Raw genomic sequence first — 21,341 nt, 5'->3', positions numbered from 1 at the left:
TTCAGTTGCTTGGGGACAAGCAACAATTTAAGTTTGGTGTTGTGATGAGCGGATAATTTATACGCTTTTTGGCATTGTTTTTAGTATGTTTTTAGTTGGATCTAGTTACTTTTAGGGATGTTTTCATTAGTTTTTATGTTAAATTCACATTTCTGGACTTTACTATGAGTTTGTGTATTTTTCTGTGATTTCAGGTATTTTTTGGCTAAAATTGAAAGACTTGAGCAAAAATCAGATTCAGAGGTTGAACAAGGACTGCTGATGCTGTTGGATTCTGACTTCCCTGCACTCAAAATGGATTTTCTGGAGCTACAGAACTCGAAATGGCGCGCTTCCAATTGCGTTGGAAAGTAGACATATAGGGCTCTCCAGAAATAAATAATAGTCTATACTTTGGCCAAGAATAGACGACGTAAACTGGCGTTCAACGCCAGCTCTCTTCCCAAATCTGGCGTCCAGCGCCAGAAAAGGAGCCAAAACCAGAGTTGAACGCCCAAACTGGCACAAAAACTGGCGTTCAACTCCAAGGAGGACCTCTAAACGTGCAATACTCAAGCTCAGCCCAAACACACACCAAGTGGGCCCCGGAAGTGGATTTATGCATCAATTACTTACTCATGTAAACCCTAGTAGCTAGTTTATTATAAATAGGACCTCTTACTATTGTATTAGGGATCTTTGGATTATCTTTTGATCCTTTGATCATCTTTGAATGCCTGGTTCTTAGATCAGAGGGGCTGGCCATCTCGGCCATGCCTGGACCTTTCACTTATGTAATTTTAACGGTAGAGTTTCTACACTCCATAGATTAAGGTGTGGAGCTCTGCTGTTCCTCAAAGATTAATGCAAAGTACTACTGTTTTCTATTCAATTCATCTTATTTCTCTTCTAAGATATCCATTCGCACCCAAGAACGTGATGAAGGTGATGATTATGTGTGACGCTTATCACCATTCTCCCCTATGAACACGTGCCTGACAAACACTTCTGTTCTACATGAAATAAGCTAGAATGAATATCTCTTAGATCTCCTAACCAGAATCTTCGTGGCGTAAGCTAGAATGATAGCGGCATTCAAGAGAATCCGGAAAGTCTAAACCTTGTCTGTGGTATTCCGAGTAGGATTCAATGATTGGATGACTGTGACGAGCTTCAAACTCGCGAGTGCTGGGCGTTAGTGACAGACGCAAAAGGAGGGTGAATCCTATTCCAGCATGATCGAGAACCGACAGATGATTAGCCGTGCTGTGACAGAGCATGTGAGAACATTTTTCACTGAGATGAGGGGATGTAGCCACTGACAACGGTGATGCCCTTGCATAAAGCCAGCCATGGAAAGGAGTAAGATTGATTGGATGAAGATAGCAGGAAAGCAGAGGTTTAGAGGAATGAGAAGCATCTCTATTCGCTTATCTGAAATTCTCACCAGTGATTTACATAAGTATTTCTATCCCTATTCTATTATTTATTATTCGAAAACATCATTATCAATTTATATCTGCCTGACTGAGATTTGCAAGGTGACCATAGCTTGCTTCATACCAACAATCTCCGTGGGATTCGACCCTTACTCACGTAAGGTATTACTTGGACGACCCAGTGCACTTGCTGGTTAGTTGTATCGAAGTTGTGAACCATGGTATTGGCACCATGTTCTTGGCGCCATTGCCAGGGAAAGAAAGAGCCATGAATTTTACATTATTAAAGTGTAATCACGATTACGCGTACCAAGTTGCTCACGTTGCCAGGGATTGTTCGAGCCTGAACATCACAATTTCGTGCACCAAGTTTTTGGCGCCGTTGCCGGGGATTGTTTGAGTTTGGACAACTGACGGTTCATCCTGTTGCTCAGATTAGGTAATTTTCTTTTTATTTTCTTTTCAAAAAAATTTCTCAAAAATTTTTCAAAATTTTCTCATCTATTTTCGAAAAAAAAAATTTAAAAATGTTTTCAAAAATTTATTCAAAATTTTTAAAGAATGAATTCTAGTGTTTCATGAAGCATGTGAAGCCTGGCTGGCTGTAAAGCCATGTCTAAATTCTTTTGGACTGAGGCTTCCACCCATCAGCTCTTATACGACTGTAGGGTATGTCAGGCATGTCATGTCTGAATTACATGCTGAAGCTTGGCTGGCCATTGGCCATGTCTAGTGTTTTGGACCGGAGCTTTCATGGAAAGCTTGGCTGGCTCATGAGCCATGTCTAATTCTTGGACTGAAGCTTTAGACTAAGAATGCAAGATTCCTGGAATTCATGTTAAAAATTTTGGAATCCTTATTTTTTCTTTTTCATATAATTTTCGAAAAAATCCAAAAAAAATTAGAAAATCATAAAAATCAAAAATATTTTTCTGTTTCTTGTTTGAGTCTTGAGTCATATCATAAGTTTGGTGTCAATTGCATATGCATCTTGCATTTTTCGAAAATTCATGCATTCATAGTGTTCTTCATGATCTTCAAGTTGTTCTTGGTAAGTCTTCTTATTTGATCTTGATGTTTTCTTGTTTTGCATCTTTAGTTGTTTTTCATGTGCATTTTTCGTTTGTTAGAGTCTAAACATGAAAGATTTCTAAGTTTGGTGTCTTACATGTTTTCTTTGCATTAAAAATTTTTCAAAAATGTGTTCTTGATGTTCATCATGATCTTCATAATGTTCTTGGTGTTCATCTTGACATTCATAGCATTATTGCATGCATTCATTGTTTTGATCTAAAAATTTCATGCATTGCATAATTTTCATGTTTTTCATAAAAATTTCAAAAATTAAAAAAATATCTTTCCCTTTTTTCTCTCATCAAATTCGAAAATTGAGTTGACTTTTTCAAAAATTTTTAAAAATCAAGTTGTTTCTTATGAGTCAAATCAAATTTTCAATTTGAAAATCTTATCTTTTTCAAAATCTTTTTCAAAAATCAAATCTTTTTCAAAATTCTTAGTTATTTTCAAAAATTTCAAAAATATTTTTCAAAAATCTTTTTCTTATTTTTGTATTAAATTTTCGAAAATAACATAAACAATTAATGTTTTGATTCAAAAATTTCAAGTTTGTTACTTACTTGTTAAGAAAGATTCAAACTTTAAGTTCTAGAATCATATCTTGTGATTTCTTGTGAATCAAGTCATTAATTGTGATTTTAAAAATCAAATCTTTTTCAAAAAAAAAAACTAATTTTTATCATATCTTTTCAAAAATATCTTCTTATCTTATCTTTTTCAAAAATATGATTTCAAAATATCTTTTCTAACCTCCTAACTTCTTATCTTTTCAAAATTTGTTTCAACTAACTAACTAACTTTTTGTTTGTTTCTTAACTTTTTCAAAACTACCTAACTAACTCTCTCTCTCTCTAATTTTCGAAAATATCTTCCCTCTTTTTCAAAAATTTCTTTTTAATTAACTAATTATTCTTATTTTTATTTTTAATTTTAAAAAAAAATTTCGAAAAAATACAAACATTTTTCAAAAACCATTTTCGAAAATCACTAACTCTTTTTCAAAAATATTTTTCGAAAATTATCCCTCCCCCATCTTATTCTATTTATTCATTCATATCCTAACAGCTCATCTCACATCTCTGCCATCCTCACAGTTGTGTTTCTTCCATTATATTACATTCTTTGTCTCCCCCTCTTCTTCTACTCACACAGGGATCCCTATACTGTGGTATAAAGGATCCATATTATTATTATTATTTTTTCTGTGCCCTCTTCTTTGTCATATGAGCAGGAGCAAGGATAAGAACATTCTTGTGAAAGCAGATCCAGAACCTGAAAGGACTCTGAAGAGAAAATTAAGAGAAGCTAAAATACAACAATCCAGAGATAACCTTTCAAAAATTTTTGAACAGGAAGAGGAGATGGCAGCCGAAAATAATAATAATGTAAGGAAGATGCTTGGTGACTTTACTGCACCTAATTCCAATTTACATGGAAGAAACATCTCCATTCCTGCCATTGGAGCAAACAACTTTGAGCTGAAACCTCAATTAGTTTCTCTGATGCAGCAGAACTGCAAGTTTCATGGACTTCCATCTGAAGATCCTTTTCAGTTCTTAACTGAATGCTTGCAGATATGTGATACTGTTAAGACTAATGGAGTAGATCCTGAAGTCTACAGGCTCATGCTTTTCCCTTTTGCTGTAAGAGACAGAGCTAGATTATGGTTGGATTCTCAACCCAAAGATAGCCTGAACTCTTGGGATAAGCTGGTCACGGCTTTCTTAGCCAAGTACTTTCCTCCTCAAAAGCTGAGCAAGCTTAGAGCTGATGTTCAAACCTTCAAACAGAAAGAAGGTGAATCCCTCTATGAAGCTTGGGAAAGATACAAACAGTTGACCAAAAAGTGTCCTTCTGACATGCTTTCAGAATGGACCATCCTGGATATATTCTATGATGGTTTATCTGAGCTATCAAAGATGTCACTGGACACTTCTGCAGGTGGATCCATTCACCTAAAGAAAACGTCTGCAGAAGCTCAAGAACTCATTGACATGGTTGCTAATAACCAGTTCATGTACACTTCTGAAAGGAATCCTGTGAGTAATGGGACGCCTATGAAGAAGGGAGTTCTTGAAGTTGATACTCTGAATGCCATACTGGCTCAGAACAAAATATTGACTCAGCAAGTCAATATGATCTCTCAGAGTCTGCATGGAATGCAAGCTGCATCCAACAGTACTCAAGAGGCTTCTTATGCAGAAGAAGCTTATGATCCTGAAAACCCTGCAATAGCAGAGGTGAATTACTTAGGTGAACCTTATGGAAACACCTATAACTCATCATGGAGAAATCATCCAAATTTCTCATGGAAGGATCAAAAGCCTCAACAAGGCTTTAATAATGGTGGAAGAAACAGGTTTAGCAATAGCAAGCCTTTTCCATCATCCACTCAGCAACAGACAGAGAACTCTGAACAAAATACTACTAATTTAGCAAATTTAGTCTCTGATCTATCTAAGGCCACTGTAAGTTTCATGAATGAAACAAGATCTTCCATTAGAAATCTAGAAGCACAAGTGGGCCAGCTGAGTAAAAGGATCACTGGAATCCCTCCCAGTACTCTCCCAAGCAATGCAGAAGAGAATCCAAAAGGAGAGTGCAAGGCCATTGACATAAGCACTATGGCCGAACCCACAAGGGGAGTGGAGGACGTGAATCCCAAGGAGGAAGACCTCCTGGGACGTCCAGTGACCAATAAGGAGCTTCCCTCTGAGGAACCAAAGGAATCTGAGGCTCATCTAGAGACCATAGAGATTCCACTGAACCTCCTTATGCCCTTCATGAGCTCTGATGAGTATTCCTCTTCTGAAGAGAATGAGGATATTACTGAAGAGCAAACTACCAAGTTTCTTGGTGCAATCATGAAGCTGAATGCCAAATTATTTGGCATTGATACTTGGGAAATTGAACCTCCCTTGTTCATCAATGAACTAAGTTATCTGGATCAACTGACATTGCCTCAGAAGAGACAGGATCCTGGAAAGTTCATAATACCCTGTACCATAAGCACCATGATCTTTAAGGCTCTATGTGACTTTGGTTCAGGAATAAACCTCATGCCCCTCTCTGTAATAGAGAAACTGGGAATCTATGGGGTGCAAGCTGCTAAAATCTCATTAGAGATGGCAGACAGTTCAAGAAAACAGGCTTATGGACAAGTAGAGGACGTGTTAGTAAAGGTTGAAGGCCTTTACATCCCTGCTGATTTCATAGTCCTGGATACTGGAAAGGAAGAGGATGAATCCATCATCCTAAGAAGACCTTTCCTGGCCACAGCAAGAGCTGTGATTGATGTTGACAGAGGTGAACTAGTCCTTCAATGGAATGAGGACTCCCTTGTGTTTAAAACCCAAGGATCTCCCTCTGCAACCATGGAGAGGAAGCAGAAAAAGCTTCTCTCACAGCAAAGTCAACCAGAGCCCCCACAGTCAAACTCTAAGTTTGGTGTTGGGAGGCCACAACCAAACTCTAAGTTTGGCGTTGAACTCCCATATCCAAACTCTAAGTTTGGTGTTGGAGGGTCTCAACAATGCTCTGAACATCTGTGAGGCTCCATGAGAGCCCACTGTCAAGCTATTGACATTAAAGAAGCGCTTGTTAAGAGGCAACCCAATTTTTATTTATCTAACTATATTTTTCTTAGTCATATGTCTTTATAGGTTCATGATCATGTGGAGTCACAAAATAAACAAAAAAATCAAAAACGGAATCAAAAACAGCAGAAGAAAAATCACACCCTGGAGGAGCATCTGTCTGGCGTTCAAACGCCAGAACAGAGCATGGTTCTGGCGCTCAACGCCCAAAATGGGCAGCTTCTGGGTGCTGAATGCCAGAAATGGCAACAAATGGGCGTTGAACGCCCAAAATGGGCAGCAACCTGGCGCTGAACGCCCAGAGTTGTGTGCAAGGGCATTTTACATGCCTAAATTGGTGCAGGGATGTAAATGCCTTGACACCTCAGGATCTGTGGACCCCACAGGATCATCTCAGGATCTGTGGACCCCACAGGATCATCTCAGGATCTGTGGACCCCACAGGATCCCCACCTACCTCATCATCTTTCTTTCCATTCATGATCATCCCTTCTGTTTTCCATTTACCACTCACATCCATACACCTACTAACTTCAAATTCAACATCTCTCTCCCACCCAATCCCACCCATATGGCCGAATACACACATCCATCCATCTCCTCCATATCTTCTTCTTCTTCTTCTTCTATTCTTTCTTCTTTTGCTCGAGGACGAGCAATATTCTAAGTTTGGTGTGGTAAAAGCATAGCTTTTTTGTTTTTTTCCATAACCATTGATGGCACCTAAGGCCAGAGAAACCTCTAGAAAGAGGAAAGGGAAGACAAAAGCTTCCATCAAGGGTCTATAGCTCAGTGGTAGAACATTTGACTGCAAATCAAGAGATCCCTGAGATACCTCAGGGGATATATTTTCTTCCACACAATTATTGGAAGCAACAAAGGGGGGAACATCAAGAGCACTCCATCATCCTTCATGAAATAAGAGAAGATCAAAAAGCAATGAGGGAGGAGCAACAAAGACAAGGAAGAGACATAGAAGAGCTCAAGGACATCATTGGTTTCTCAAGAAGGAAACGCCACCATCACTAAGGTGGATTCATTCCTTGTTCTCACTTTCTCTGTTTTTCGTTTTCTATGTTATGTGCTTATCTATGTTTGTGTCTTCATTACATGATCATTAGTAGTTAGTAACTATGTCTTAAAGTTATGAATGTCCTATGAATCCATCACCTCTCTTAAATAAAAACTGTTTTAATTTAAAAGATCAAGAAGTACACGAGTTTCGAATTTATCCTTGAACTTAGCTTAATTATATTGATGTGGTGACAATGCTTCTTGTTTTCTGAATGTATGCTTGAACAGTGCATATGTCTTTTGAAGTTGTTGTTTAAGAATGTTAAATATGTTGGCTCTTGAAAGAATGATGACTAGGAGATATGTTATTTGATAATCTGAAAAATCATAAAAATGATTCTTGAAGCAAGAAAAAGCAGCAAAGAACAAAGCTTGCAGAAAAAAAAATAGGCGAAAAAAAAAAAAAGAAAAAGCAAGCAGAAAAAGCCAAAAGCTCTTAAAACCAAGAGGCAAGAGCAAAAAGCCAATAACCCTTAAAACCAAAAGGAAAGGGCAAATAAAAAGGATTCCAAGGCTTTGAGCATCAGTGGATAGGAGGGCCCAAAAGGAATAAAATCCTGGTCTAAGCGGCTAAACTAAGCTGTCCCTAACCATGTGCTTGTGGCGTGTAGGTGTCAAGTGAAATCTTGAGACTGAGCGGTTAAAGTCAAGGTCCAAAGCAAAAAAAAGGAGTGTGCTTAAGAACCCTGGACACCTCTAATTGGGGACTTTAGCAAAGTTGAGTCACAATCTGAAAAGGTTCACCCAATTATGTGTCTGTGGCATTTATGTATCCGGTGGTAATACTGGAAAACAAAGTGCTTAGGGCCACGGCCAAGACTCATAAAGAAGCTGTGTTCAAGAATCATCATACTGAACTAGGAGAGTCAATAACACTATTCGAAATCTGAAGTTCCTATAGATGCCAATCATTCTGAACCTCAATGGATAAAGTGAGATGCCAAAACTATTCAAGAGGCAAAAAGCTATAAGTCCCGCTCATTTGATTGGAGCTATGTTTCATTGATAGTTTGGAATTTATATTATATTCTCTTCTTTTTATCCTATTTGATTTTCAGTTGCTTGGGGACAAGCAACAATTTAAGTTTGGTGTTGTGATGAGTGGATAATTTATACGCTTTTTGACATTGTTTTTAGTATGTTTTTAGTAGGATCTAGTTACTTTTATGGATGTTTTCATTAGTTTTTATGTTAAATTCACATTTCTGGACTTTACTATGAGTTTGTGTGTTTTTCTGTGATTTCAGGTATTTTCTGGCTGAAATTGAGGGACTTGAGCAAAAATCAGATTCAAGAGGTTGAAGAAGGACTGCTGATGCTGTTGGATTCTGACCTCCCTGCACTCAAAGTGGATTTTCTGGAGCTACAGAACTCGAAATAGCGCGCTTCCAATTGCGTTGGAAAGTAGACATCCAGGGCTTTCCAGCAATATATAATAGTCCATACTTTGGCCAAGAATAGACGACGTAAACTGGCGTTCAACGCCAGCTCTCTGCCCAAATCTGGCGTCCAGCGCCAGAAAAGGATCCAAAACCAGAGTTGAACGCCCAAACTGGCACAAAAACTGGCGTTCAACTCCACAAATGGCTTCTGCACGTGCAACACTCAAGCTCAGCCCAAACACACACCAAGTGGGCCCAGGAAGTGGATTTATGCATCAATTACTTACTCATGTAAACCTTAGTGACTAGTTTATTATAAATAGGACCTTTTACTACAGTATTAGGCATCTTTGGATTACCTTATGATCCTTTGATCACGTTTTAGGGAGCTGGCCATCTCGGCCATGCCTGGACCTTCACTTATGTATTTTTAACGGTAGAGTTTCTACACTCCATAGATTAAGGTGTGGAGCTCTGCTGTTCCTCAAAGATTAATGCAAAGTAGTACTGTTTTCTATTCAATTCTTCTTATTTCGCTTCTAAGATATCCATTCGCACCCAAGAACGTGATGAAGGTGATGATTATGTGTGACGCTCATCATCCTTCTCCCTTATGAACGCGTGCCTGACAAATACTTTTGTTCTACATGAAATAAGCTAGAATGAGTATCTCTTAGATCTCCTAACCAGAATCTTCGTGGCGTAAGCTAGAATGATGGCGGCATTCAAGAGAATCCGGAAAGTCTAAACCTTGTCTGTGGTATTCCGAGTAGGATTCAATGATTGAATGACTGTGACGAGCTCCTAACTCGTGATTGCAGGGCGTTAGTGACAGACGCAAAAGGATAGTAAATCCTATTCCAGCATGATCGAGAACCGACAGATGAATAGCCGTGCCATGACAGGGTGCGTGAGCATATTATTCACTGAGAGGATAAGATGAAGCCATTGACAAGGGTGATGCCTCCAGACGATTAGCCGTGTCGTGACAGGGCATTGGATCATTTTCCCGAGAGATGACCGAAAGTAGCCGTTGACAGTGGAGATGTATCACATAAAGCCAGCCATGGAAAGGAGTAAGACTGATTGGATGAAGATAGTAGGAAAGCAGAGGTTCAGAGGAACGAAAAGCATCTCCATTCGCTTATCTGAAATTCCTACCAATGAATTACATAAGTACCTCTATCCCTATTCTATTATTTATTATTCGAAAACATCATTATCAATTTATATCTGCCTGACTGAGATTTGCAAGGTGACCATAGCTTGCGTCATACCAACAATCTCCGTGGGATTCGACCCTTACTCACGTAAGGTATTACTTGGACGACCCAGTGCACTTGCTGGTTAGTTGTATCGAAGTTGTGAACCATGGTATTGGCACCATGTTCTTGGCGCCATTGCCAGGGAAAGAAAGAGCCATGAATTTTACATAATTAAAGTGTAATCACGATTACGCGTACCAAGTTGCTCACGTTGCCAGGGATTGTTCGAGCCTGGACATCACAATTTCGTGCACCACAGTGCATATGTCTTTTGAAGTTGTTGTTTAAGAATGTTAAATATGTTGGCTCTTGAAAGAATGATGACTAGGAAACATGTTATTTGATAATCTGAAAAATCATAAAAATGATTCTTGAAGCAAGAAAAAGCAGCAAAGAACAAAGCTTGCAGAAAAAAAAATTAGGCGAAAGAAAAAGAAAAAGCAAGCAGAAAAAGCCAAAAGCTCTTAAAACCAAGAGGCAAGAGCAAAAAGCCAATAACCCTTAAAACCAAAAGGCAAGGGCAAATAAAAAGGATCCCAAGGCTTTGAGCATCAGTGGATAGGAGGGCCTAAAGGAATAAAATCCTGGTCTAAGCGGCTAAACCAAGCTGTCCCTAACCATGTGCTTGTGGCGTGCAGGTGTCAAGTGAAAACTTGAGACTGAGCGGTTAAAGTCAAGGTTCAAAGCAAAAAAAGAGTGTGCTTAAGAACCCTGGACACCTCTAATTGGGGACTTTAGCAAAGCTGAGTCACAATCTGAAAAGGTTCACCCAATTATGTGTCTGTGGCATTTATGTATCCGGTGGTAATACTGGAAAACAAAGTGCTTAGGGCCACGGCCAAGACTCATAAAATAGCTGTGTTCAAGAATCATCATACTGAACTAGGATAATCAATAACACTATCTGAACTCTGAGTTCCTATAGATGCCAATCATTCTGAACCTCAATGGATAAAGTGAGATGCCAAAACTATTCAAGAGGCAAAAAGCTATAAGTCCCGCTCATTTGATTGGAGCTATGTTTCATTGATAGTTTGGAATTTATAGTATATTCTCTTCTTTTTATCCTATTTGATTTTTAGTTGCTTGGGGACAAGCAACAATTTAAGTTTGGTGTTGTGATGAGCGGATAATTTATACGCTTTTCAGCATTGTTTTTAGTATGTTTTTAGTAGGATCTAGTTACTTTTAGGGACGTTTTCGTTAGTTTTTATGTTAAATTCACATTTCTGGACTTTACTATGAGTTTTTGTGTTTTTCTGTGATTTCAGGTATTTTCTGACTAAAATTGATGGACTTGAGCAAAAATTAGATTCAGAGGTTGAAGAAGGACTGCTGATGCTGTTGGATTCTGACCTCCCTGCACTCAAAGTGGAGTTTCTGGAGCTACAGACCTCGAAATGGCACGCTTTCAATTGCGTTGGAAAGTAGACATCCAGGGATTTCCATCAATATATAATAGTCCATACTTTGGCCAAGAATAGACGACTCAAACTGGCGTTCAACGCCAGCTCTCTGCCCAATTCTGGCGTCTAGCGCCAGAAAAGGATCCAAAACCAGAGTTGAACGCCCAAACTGGCACAAATGCTGGCGTTCAGCTCCAAGAAGGACCTCTACACGTGCAACACTCAAGCTCAGCCCAAGCACACACCAAGTTGGCCCCAGAAGTGGATTTATGCATCAATTACTTATTTCTGTAAACCCTAGTGACTAGTTTATTATAAATAGGACCTTTTACTATTGTATTAGACATCTTTGGACGCCTGGTTCTTAGATCAGAGGGGCTGGCCATTCGGCCATGCCTGGACCCTTCACTTATGTATTTTTAACGGTAGAGTTTCTACACTCCATAGATTAAGGTGTGGAGCTCTGCTGTTCCTCAAAGATTAATGCAAAGTACTACTGTTTTCTATTCAATTCATCTTATTTCGCTTCTAAGATATTCATTCGCACTTCAACCTGAATGTGATGAACGTGACAATCATCATCATTCCCCATGAACGCGTGCCTGACAACCACTTCCGTTCTACTTTCGATTGAATGAGTGTCTCTTAGATCTCTTAACCAGAATCTTCGTGGTATAAGCTAGAATGATGGCGGCATTCAAGAGAATCCGGAAAGTCTAAACCTTGTCTGTGGTATTCTGAGTAGGATTCAATGATTGAATGACTGTGACGAGCTTCAAACTCGCGATTGCTGGGCGTAGTGACAGACGCAAAAGGATAGTAAATCCTATTCCAGTATGATCGAGAACCGACAGATGAATAGCCGTGCCGTGACAGGGTGCGTTGACCATGTTCACTGAGAGGATAGGATGTAACCATTGACAAGGGTGATGCCTCCAGACGATTAGCCGTGCCGTGACATTGCATTTGGATTATTTTCCCGAGAGAAGACCGAAAGTAGCCATTGACAATGGTGATGCATTACATAAAGCCAGCCATGGAAAGGAGTAAGACTGATTGGATGAAGACAGCAGGAAAGCAGAGGTTCAGAGGAACGAATGCATCTCTATGCGCTTATCTGAAATTCTCACCAATGATTTACATAAGTATTTCTATCCTTACTTTATTATTAATTTCGAAAACCCCATTACTATTTTATATCTGCCTGACTGAGATTTACAAGGTGACCATAGCTTGCTTCATACCAACAATCTCCGTGGGATTCGACCCTTACTCACGTAAGGTATTACTTGGACGACCCAGTGCACTTGCTGGTTAGTTGTGTGAAATTGTGAACCATGGTATTGGCATCATGTTTTTGGCGCTATTACCAGGGAAAGAAAGAGCGATGAATTTTACATAATTAAAGTGCAATCACAATTTCTGCGCACCAAGGTCTCTGGGGCATGGAACGCCAGCTAGGCGGTCCTCTTTGGGCGTTTGGACATTGGTCTCTGCTCTTTGGGCGCTGGACGCTGGAAGGGGGTAGGAAGCTGTCGTTGGATGCCAGTTTTGGTCCTTCTAATCCGAAGCAAGGTATAGACTATTATATATTACTAGAAAGATTTGGAAGTCAGCTTTCCAAAGCCGTTAAGAGCGCTCTATTTGTACTTCTGCAGCTCCAGAAAAGCTCTTCCAAATGCAGGCAAGTCAGATCTAGACAGCATCTGTAGTGCTTTCTCTGTCTCTGAATGAGACTTCTGCTCCAGCTCCTCAATTTCAGCCAGAAAATACCTAAAATTGTACAAAAACACAAAAACTCACAGTAGAATCCAAAAATGTGAATTTAACACTAAAACCTATAAAAACTTAATGAAAACTAAATAAAAACTATATGAAAGTGATGCAAAAAAGCGTATAAAATATCCGCTCATCACAACACCAAACTTAAACCGTTGCTTGTCCCCAAGCAACTAAAAACACAGTAGGATAAAAAAGAAAATTAAGATACAATAAATTTCTAAGTTTCAAATGAAGCTTAGTTACAATCAGATGAGCGGGACCTAGTAGCTTTTTGCTTCTGAATAGTTTTGGCATCTCACTATCCATTGAAACTTAGAGATGTTAGCATCCTTAGGAACTTAGAATCCAGATGATATTATTGACTCTCTTAGTTAAGCTTATTTTGATTCTTGAACACAGTTTTCAGAGTCTTGCCATGACCCTAAGCATTTTGTCTTCCAGTATTACCACCAGATACAATAATGCTACAGACACTTTAACTGGGTGAACTTTTCAGATTGTGACTCAGCTTTGCTAGAGTCCCCAGATAGAGGTGTCCAAAGTTCTTAAGCACACTCTTTTTTCTTTGGGCCACGACTTTAACCGCTCAGTCTCAAACTTTTCACTTGACACCTTCACGCCACAAGCACATGGTTAGGGATAACTTGGTTTAGCCACTTAGGCTAGGATTTTATTCCTTTGGGCCCTCCTATCCACTGATACTCAAAGCCTTGGGTCATTTTATCCTTGCCTTTTGGTTCAAAAAGTTACTGGCTTTTTCAATCTGCCCTATTTTTCCTGCATTTTTGGGCAGTAATGGATTTTTCTACTTTTTCTTTTTTTCTTTTTGTAAATTTTTTTTCACATGCATTTATTTATTCTTTTTTTCTTTTGCAACATGCTTTTTCTTTTGCTTTTTGCTGCTTTTTCTTACTTCAAGAATCAATTTTCAGATTTTTCAGATTATTAATAATATTTTTCCTTTTTCTTATTCTTTCAAGAGCCAACATTCTAAAATTTCAATTTCAAATATGCACCGTTTAATCATACATTCAGAAAACAAAAGCAAATGACACCACATCAAACTAATTAAACTAATCTTATTTTAAACTTGAAATTCATGCATCTCTCAATTTTTTTCAATAAAAATTTTTTATTTAAGCAAGGTGAGAGATATATGGAATATTTTACAACTTTAAGACATCAATGCAAATGATCATGCAACTAGAACAAGAGAACAGATAGATAAAAAGACAGAAAACAGAAAAATAACAAGAAAGAGGTGTAAAGAGAATGAATCCACCTAAATGATGGTGGCTAGTGCTCCTCCTTGAGGATCCAATGTAGTGCTTGATCTTTTCAATGTCACTCCTTTGTCTTTGTTAAGGCGGCTGCACAGGCTTTTGTGCATGCTTCCTAGTTTGCTCCATCCTCTTCTTCCATACGTAGGAGTGGTAGAAGTAAAAAAGCAAAGCTTTTACAACACCAAACTTAAGAGTTTTGCTCGTCCTCGAGCAAAGTAGAGTAGAAGAAGGTGGGGTAGGTGGAGCTTCTGTGGGACCTACAGGTCCTGAGAGGCTAGGAAATCTAGTTTCCCTACTCTCTTGCACTGGCATTTGAATGCTCAGGGGCTGCTCTCTGGCTGGCGTTCAATGCCAGCAATGCTGCCCATGATGGGTATTGAATGCCCAGCAGGGATACCCTGGCTGGCGTTCAACTTTGACACTCCATCCAGAATGTTTTGTTTTCACTGCTGTAAAATTCTATCTCTTGATTGAATGTTGCATATGATCATGACTCTAACAACTGAAAGAAAAACAAAATGAAAGAAAATAAATATAGTTGAGTAAGGTTGGGTTGCCTCCCAACAAGCACTTCTTTAACGTCACTAGCTTGACCTTTACTGTACTTAATTTAGTAACAGTGTTAAGCCTCCTGGCTCTATATCTCCTTTAAGGTAATGCTTAATTCTCTGTCCATTGACAGTGAACCTGTTTTCAAGATCTTTTTCTTGAAGTTCTATGTGTCCGTAAGGTGATACTCTTGTAATCACATACGGTCCCTTCCAGCGGGATTTGAGTTTTCCAAGGAATAATCTGAGCCTTGAGTTGAAGAGTAGAACTTTTTGCCCTGGCTCAATGACTCTAGAAGCTATCTTCCTGTCATGCCACCTCTTTGCCTTTTCCTTATAGATCTTTGCATTCTCAAATGCATCTAAGCGGAATTCATCCAACTCATTTAGCTGGAGCAGCGTTTTTCTCCTGCTACTTTAGCATCGAGGTTGAGGAATCTAATGGCCCAATAGGCCTTGTGTTCTAGTTCCACTGGAAAATGACAGGAGTTCCCAAATACTAACTGATATGGTGAAGTTCCAATGTAGGTTTTGAAAGCTGTTTTGTATGCCCACAAAGCATCATTAAGCTTTCTGGCCCAATCCTTTCTAGAGGCATTTACTGTCCTCTCTAGGATTTAATTTAGTTCTCTATTTGAGACTTCAGCTTTCCCATTGGTTTGGGGATGATACGGTGTTGCTACTTTATGGTGAACTCAGTAACGGCTTAAGACAGAATCCAGCTGTCTGTTGCATAAATGAGTACCTCCATCACTGATTAGTGTCATAGTGACACCAAATCTGCTGAAGATGTTCTTCTGGAGGAACTTCATTACTACTCTTGTGTCATTAGTGGGTGTTGCTATTGCTTCAACCCATTTAAACACATAATCTACTGCCACAAGGATGTAGGTGTTTGAGTATGAACGCGGGAATGGTCCCATGAAATCTATGCCCCATACGTCAAACAACTCAATCTCTAGGATTTCTTATTGAGGCATGCTGTGACCATGAGGAAGATTGCCATCCCTTTGGCAATTATCATAGTTATGGACAAACTCTCTAGAATCCTTAAAGAGAGTAGGCCAGTAAAAGCCACTTTGGAGTACCTTAGTGGCTGTCCGCTCACTTCCAAAGTGTCCTCCATAGTCAGAGCTTTGGCAATGCCATAGAATTCTCTGTGCCTCTTCTTTAGACACACAGCATCAGATTATTCCATCCGAGCATCTTTTAAAGAGATATGGCTCATCCCATAGGTAATATTTTGCATCATGCATGAGTTTCCGGGCTTGCTGCCTGGTAAACTCTTGAGAATGAACTGTATAGCCTTGTAGTTTGCAATGTCTGCAAACCAGGGTACTGTTTAGATGGCATAGAGTTGCTCATCTGGAAAGGATTCGGATATGTCAATGGAGGGAGAAGAAGTCCCTGCTACTGGCTCAATCCGGGACAAGTGATCAGCCACCTGATTTTCTGTCCCCTTTTTTGTCTCTAATTTCTATATCAAACTCTTGCAGGAGTAATACCCATATTATAATTCTAGGTTTAGAATCCTGCTTAGTGTGTAGATACTTTAGAGCAGCATGGTCAGTATAAATAATGACCTTATATCCTACTAGGTAGGATCTGAACTTGTCAATGGCATACACCACTGCAAGTAGCTCCTTTTCTGTAGTAGTGTAGTTTTTCTGTGCATCATTTAATATACGACTAGCATAGTAAATGACATGCAGAAGCTTATCATGTCTCTGACCTAGGACTGCACCAATTGCATGATCACTTGCATCACACATTAGCTCAAATGGCAAGTCCCAATTGGGTGCAGAGATGATAGGAGCAGTGACAAGCTTGGCTTTCAGAGTTTCAAAGGCATGCAGGCACTCTTGGTCAAGGACGAATGAAACATCAGTGGCCAAGAGATTACACAGGGGTTTGGCGATTTTAGAAACATCTTTTATGAACCGCCTGTAGAATCCTGCATGTCCTAGAAAACTTCTGATTGCCTTAACACTAGTAGGTGGAGGCAAGCATTCGATCACTTCTACCTTAGCTTGATCCACCTCTATCCCCTTATTTAGGATCCGATGCCCAAGAACAATGCCTTCAGTTACCATGAAGTGGAATTTCTCCCAGTTTAGAACTAGGTTTGTTTCTTGGCATCTTTTCAGGACCAGGGTCAGATGATCAAGACAAGAGTCAAACGAGTCTCCATATACAAAGAAGATGGATAGCATGCATCTTAGAAAGGTGGTAGGCACATTGCACAGGCCAAATGGCATTCGTCTATAGGCGAACACATCAGATGGACATGTGAATACTGTTTTCTCTTGATCCTGTAGATCTACTCCTATTTGATTGTACTTGGAATATCAATCCAGGAAATAATAAAAAGCATGACCTGCTAATCTTTCTAGCATTTGGTCAATGAAGGGCAAAGGAAAGTGATCTTTCCTGGTGCGTCATTGAGTCTTCTGTAATCAATGCACATACGCCACCCTGTAACTGTCCTTTTTGGGACCAGCTAATTCTTTTCATTGTGAACCACTGTCATTCCTCCCTTCTTAGGAACAACCTGGACAGGGCTCATGATAAACCCATATTTTATGATATATATTATGCTCAATTTAAGTGATTTATTCAACTCTTCACCCACTTATTCATGAAAATTGCATGGTTTTACTTTTCCTTCCTTATTATGTGATATATGTGAAATACATGTTTCCTACGCTCTAGAAATAATTATTTTAATTACCCTTTATTACCATTCGATGCCGTGATTTGTGTGTTGAGTAGATTCAGATCTTCTAAGGCAGGAATGACTTAAAGGATGGAAAAGAAAAATACAAAAATGGAAGGAAAGCACAAAATGGAGTTTTTGAAGAAACTGGCAGCGACACGAACGCATGGACGACGCGGCCGCATGCCTAGCGCGAAAGGCAGCGATGCGAACGCGTGACTGACGCGGACGTGCGCCTTAAGCAGAATGCAGATGATGCGTACGCGTGACCAAAGTGAACGCGTGACAAGGAAAACTCCAGATGACGCAACCGCGTGACCCACGCGGACGCGTGACAGACGCCACGCACCAGAAGTTACAGAAAATGCTCCCAGCAATTTCTGAAACCCTTTTTGGCCCAGATCCAAGTCCAGAAGGCACATATTAAAGGTTATGAAGTGGGGGAATGCATCCATTCATTAGGAAGTCTTCAATTATTCTCCTCTCTCTTAGGTTTTTAGGATTAGAATTCCTCTTAAAGGATTTAGAATTTCAACTCTTCATCAGGTTCAATATTCCTTTTACTTTATATTTCTCTTTTACTTTCAGATATTTTAATGCTATCCTTTAATTACTTATGTTGCCAGATTGGCTTATGAACGCTTTATGTTTAAATTGATTTTCTCTTATTAATGCAATTGAGGTATTTCAGATCATTGATTCTTATTCTTTTCATATTATTGGCTTTAATTGATTAACTAGAAGCTCTTGAGTTATCAACTATCCGTGATTGGTTGTTATGTCGGCTAAATTGACTGGTATTCCACTAACTCTAGTCTTTCCTTAGGAGTTGGCTAGGACTTGGGAATCTAACTAATTAGTTCACTTGACTTTCCCTTGCTTTCATAAGGGTTAACTAAGTGGGATTAACTTCCATTCTCATAGGAGTAACTAGGATAGGACTTCCGAATTTTCATACCTTGCCAAGAGTTTATTTTACAGTTATTTATTTATTTTATTTGTCATTTAAATTACTTGTTCCTTACCTTCAAAACCCCCAATTTACAAAACTCATAACCAGTAATAAGAACACCTCCCTGCAGTTCCTTGAGAAGACGACCCGAGGTTTAAATACTTCGGTTATCAATTTTAAAAGGGGTTTGTTACTTGTGACAACTAAACGTTTGTAAGAAAGGAATTCTTGTCGGTCTAGAAGCTATGCTTACAACGGGAACTTATTTGTGAAAATTCTAGATCGCGCGAGAGTTTCGCTCTTTTAAAATGGTGCCGTTGCCGGGGAACTGCAAACGTGTGCCTTATTATTGGTTATTGTAAATATTTTTCTTTTACTTGTTTATTTGTTTTTGTTTTCTCTTTTTATTTCTATTAGCTACTATGAATTCTCACCCCTCTCGCTTTGAGTTTGGTTCTAATATTGTTGAAGGGAACGGAAGTTATAGCAGGAACATGCATCAGGGTCAGAGCAATCAAAGATGGATGGAGCCAAGAGGATCTGATCAACCCTTTAGGCAACAACACCCTCCAAGATATCATGGACGAGGACCACTATACAATGCATACCAAGCTAATAGACATGGTAGACCACCTTGCAATTACCAACAAGACCCACCCTGTGCTTATAAACCATCCTCTCAACGTAGACTTGAACCACCACACTCACAAGTTCCTTTTCACCATTCACCACCATCTGACCCTTATCCACCACAATCCCAATCCAATTACTCCCAAGAACCACCACATTCTTATTTTGAACCCTCTCCCCCAACTTTTGAAACCTCACACCCACCCCAACCTCCAGTGAATGACAAACTTCGTGTTCTTCTTCAAGGGCAAGCAAAGATAGAAATGGGCGTACTGGAACTCACTACTGCCGTAACTAAGGTAGTAAATTTAATAGCTTCCCGACATCTGTGAACTCGAGGTACTCCCATGGCTGCATGTGGAGAATCAAAAGAAGAGCGTAGCATGAAGGAGACACTAGAGACCTCGGTGGACAATGAGGAGCATGGCTTTGTACTGGAACGAGTAGAGGAAGCCATAATAGTTGTAGAGGAGGAAGTAGTTGAAGATTTAGGAGATGCTGAACCTCCATGGGAATCAAGAACCGTAAAGGATTCCGCTGAGAAGTCTGAAATTGATGCCAAGGAGGACAGTGCACAACCTCCACAGCATATGCCTTGTGAAAAATTGGACACACTACAAGAAAATAAGCTTTCTGCCACGCTTTTAAAGTGTGCCGAAAAGTGCTAAAAAGAGTGCCGACAGCTTTTCGCCACGCTTTTTGAGCTATCGGCACGCTTTTAAAAGGGTCACATCTGCTAGCGTGCCGGTTGATCTATTGCCACGCTTTTCTTGATCTATTGGTACGCTTTACTTTTTGCAACGCTTTTATCTATTGGCACGCTTAGAAACGTGGCTGTATGTATAACCCTGTAGCCACGCATTTAAAGCGTGCCAGAAGACAGCTATACAGCCACGCTTTTAAAGCGTGCCGAAAGATAAAAACTTGTCGTTACACTTCAAAAGCGTGGCCTAACCCTTTTTTAAATTAAAAAAAGACAAAAAAATAGAAATACTGATAAGTTAATCTTTCAAATAAAATAAAATAAAATAAAATACTAAAAAATTAATCTTTCATTTATTTATATGAATTATGTACATGATAAAACATGAATAAAACATTTAAGAAAAAATAAATTCAACGTCCAAAATAAACATTTAAAAAATTACAATTCTATGTTAGAAAAAATCTAATCTGATTCCTAAACAACATCCGGACTAATTTTAAGCACTAGAATGGTTGCACTCAACTCTTGTATAGCTGTTGGAGGTGGAGAAGCTATTGGGAAGCAGTAACCTGTATGCATGAGAACTATACAACAATTGCAAAATTAGTACTAATTTCAACCATGTCCGATCCGCATTATCCTGTATTAAGAATCATTAGTTAGAAAACCAATTATAAATATAAATTTTGTGAAGCTTTTGGCATACAATCTTGCATTTGCCATAGCATGTCCAAATTTTCTGTACAACAAGAAATAAAAAATAAAAAATTGCTAACCAAAATCATAAGCATCAACACATTCAGTGCTTTCAACAACTGGCTTCCATCATCCATATGAGGAACCCTATCATCCAAAAGCCACAGAAGAAGCTCAGTAATAAGACTGTCAAGAGTGCTCTCCTTCACAGCATATGCCAAACGTTTATTCTGAAAAGTCTGGACAGAGCCAAGGACAGGATTAGTAAATAGCAGCTATTGCAAGTTACAAAATATTACAAACTTTTGAAATAATAACAATAAAATTTACCTGCATCAGTGTTGAGCACATATTTACAAGATCGTGATGAAGCTCCTGTCAAACTGAAATCAAAAGTCCTTACAACCTATTTAAAATTAAAGCATGATGAAATCAGCACTTGAAAATCATTCTAATCAGATAAAGGGGATTGATTGTTAGGAATATCTTGCCTTATTAGCGAGCCAGGCAACTAGTCTATCTGCATCTTTTACAAGTTCATCCATAGCACTGCCTTCAGGATCACTAGTCGCCTGAGCCAATTCATGACAAACAACTTTCATTCCTTCAACAGACTGCAGCAAAAAAATATTTTTGAAATAAGAGCTTAAACTTCATTTTCAAATTTCATGAAGAGAAGCCAGGAAAATAAAAGTCAAAAGGCATATCTTATATGTCATACTTGTTTTTATTACTATGATAATTCTAGAAAGGTTAACCGCATTTTAGAAAATGTAATAAGAAAAATGATTACTTGCTCAAGAGAACCAA

The 21,341-nt window shown here is 39.0% G+C and overlaps 1 non-coding gene across 1 annotated transcript; it reads right to left on the bottom strand.

Moving 5' to 3' along the window:
• Positions 1-4,252: 4,252 nt before the first annotated feature.
• Positions 4,253-4,360, bottom strand: LOC112732161 (small nucleolar RNA R71). The gene has a single exon (XR_003167898.1). It is a non-coding gene; the product is annotated as a small nucleolar RNA R71 (small nucleolar RNA).
• Positions 4,361-21,341: the final 16,981 nt, after the last annotated feature.

This window comes from Arachis hypogaea, chromosome 12 (assembly GCF_003086295.3).
Source record: "Arachis hypogaea cultivar Tifrunner chromosome 12, arahy.Tifrunner.gnm2.J5K5, whole genome shotgun sequence".
Taxonomy (NCBI): domain Eukaryota; kingdom Viridiplantae; phylum Streptophyta; class Magnoliopsida; order Fabales; family Fabaceae; genus Arachis; species Arachis hypogaea.
Note: the sequence above shows the minus strand (reverse complement) of the source record. Positions and strands in the feature narration are given on the sequence as shown.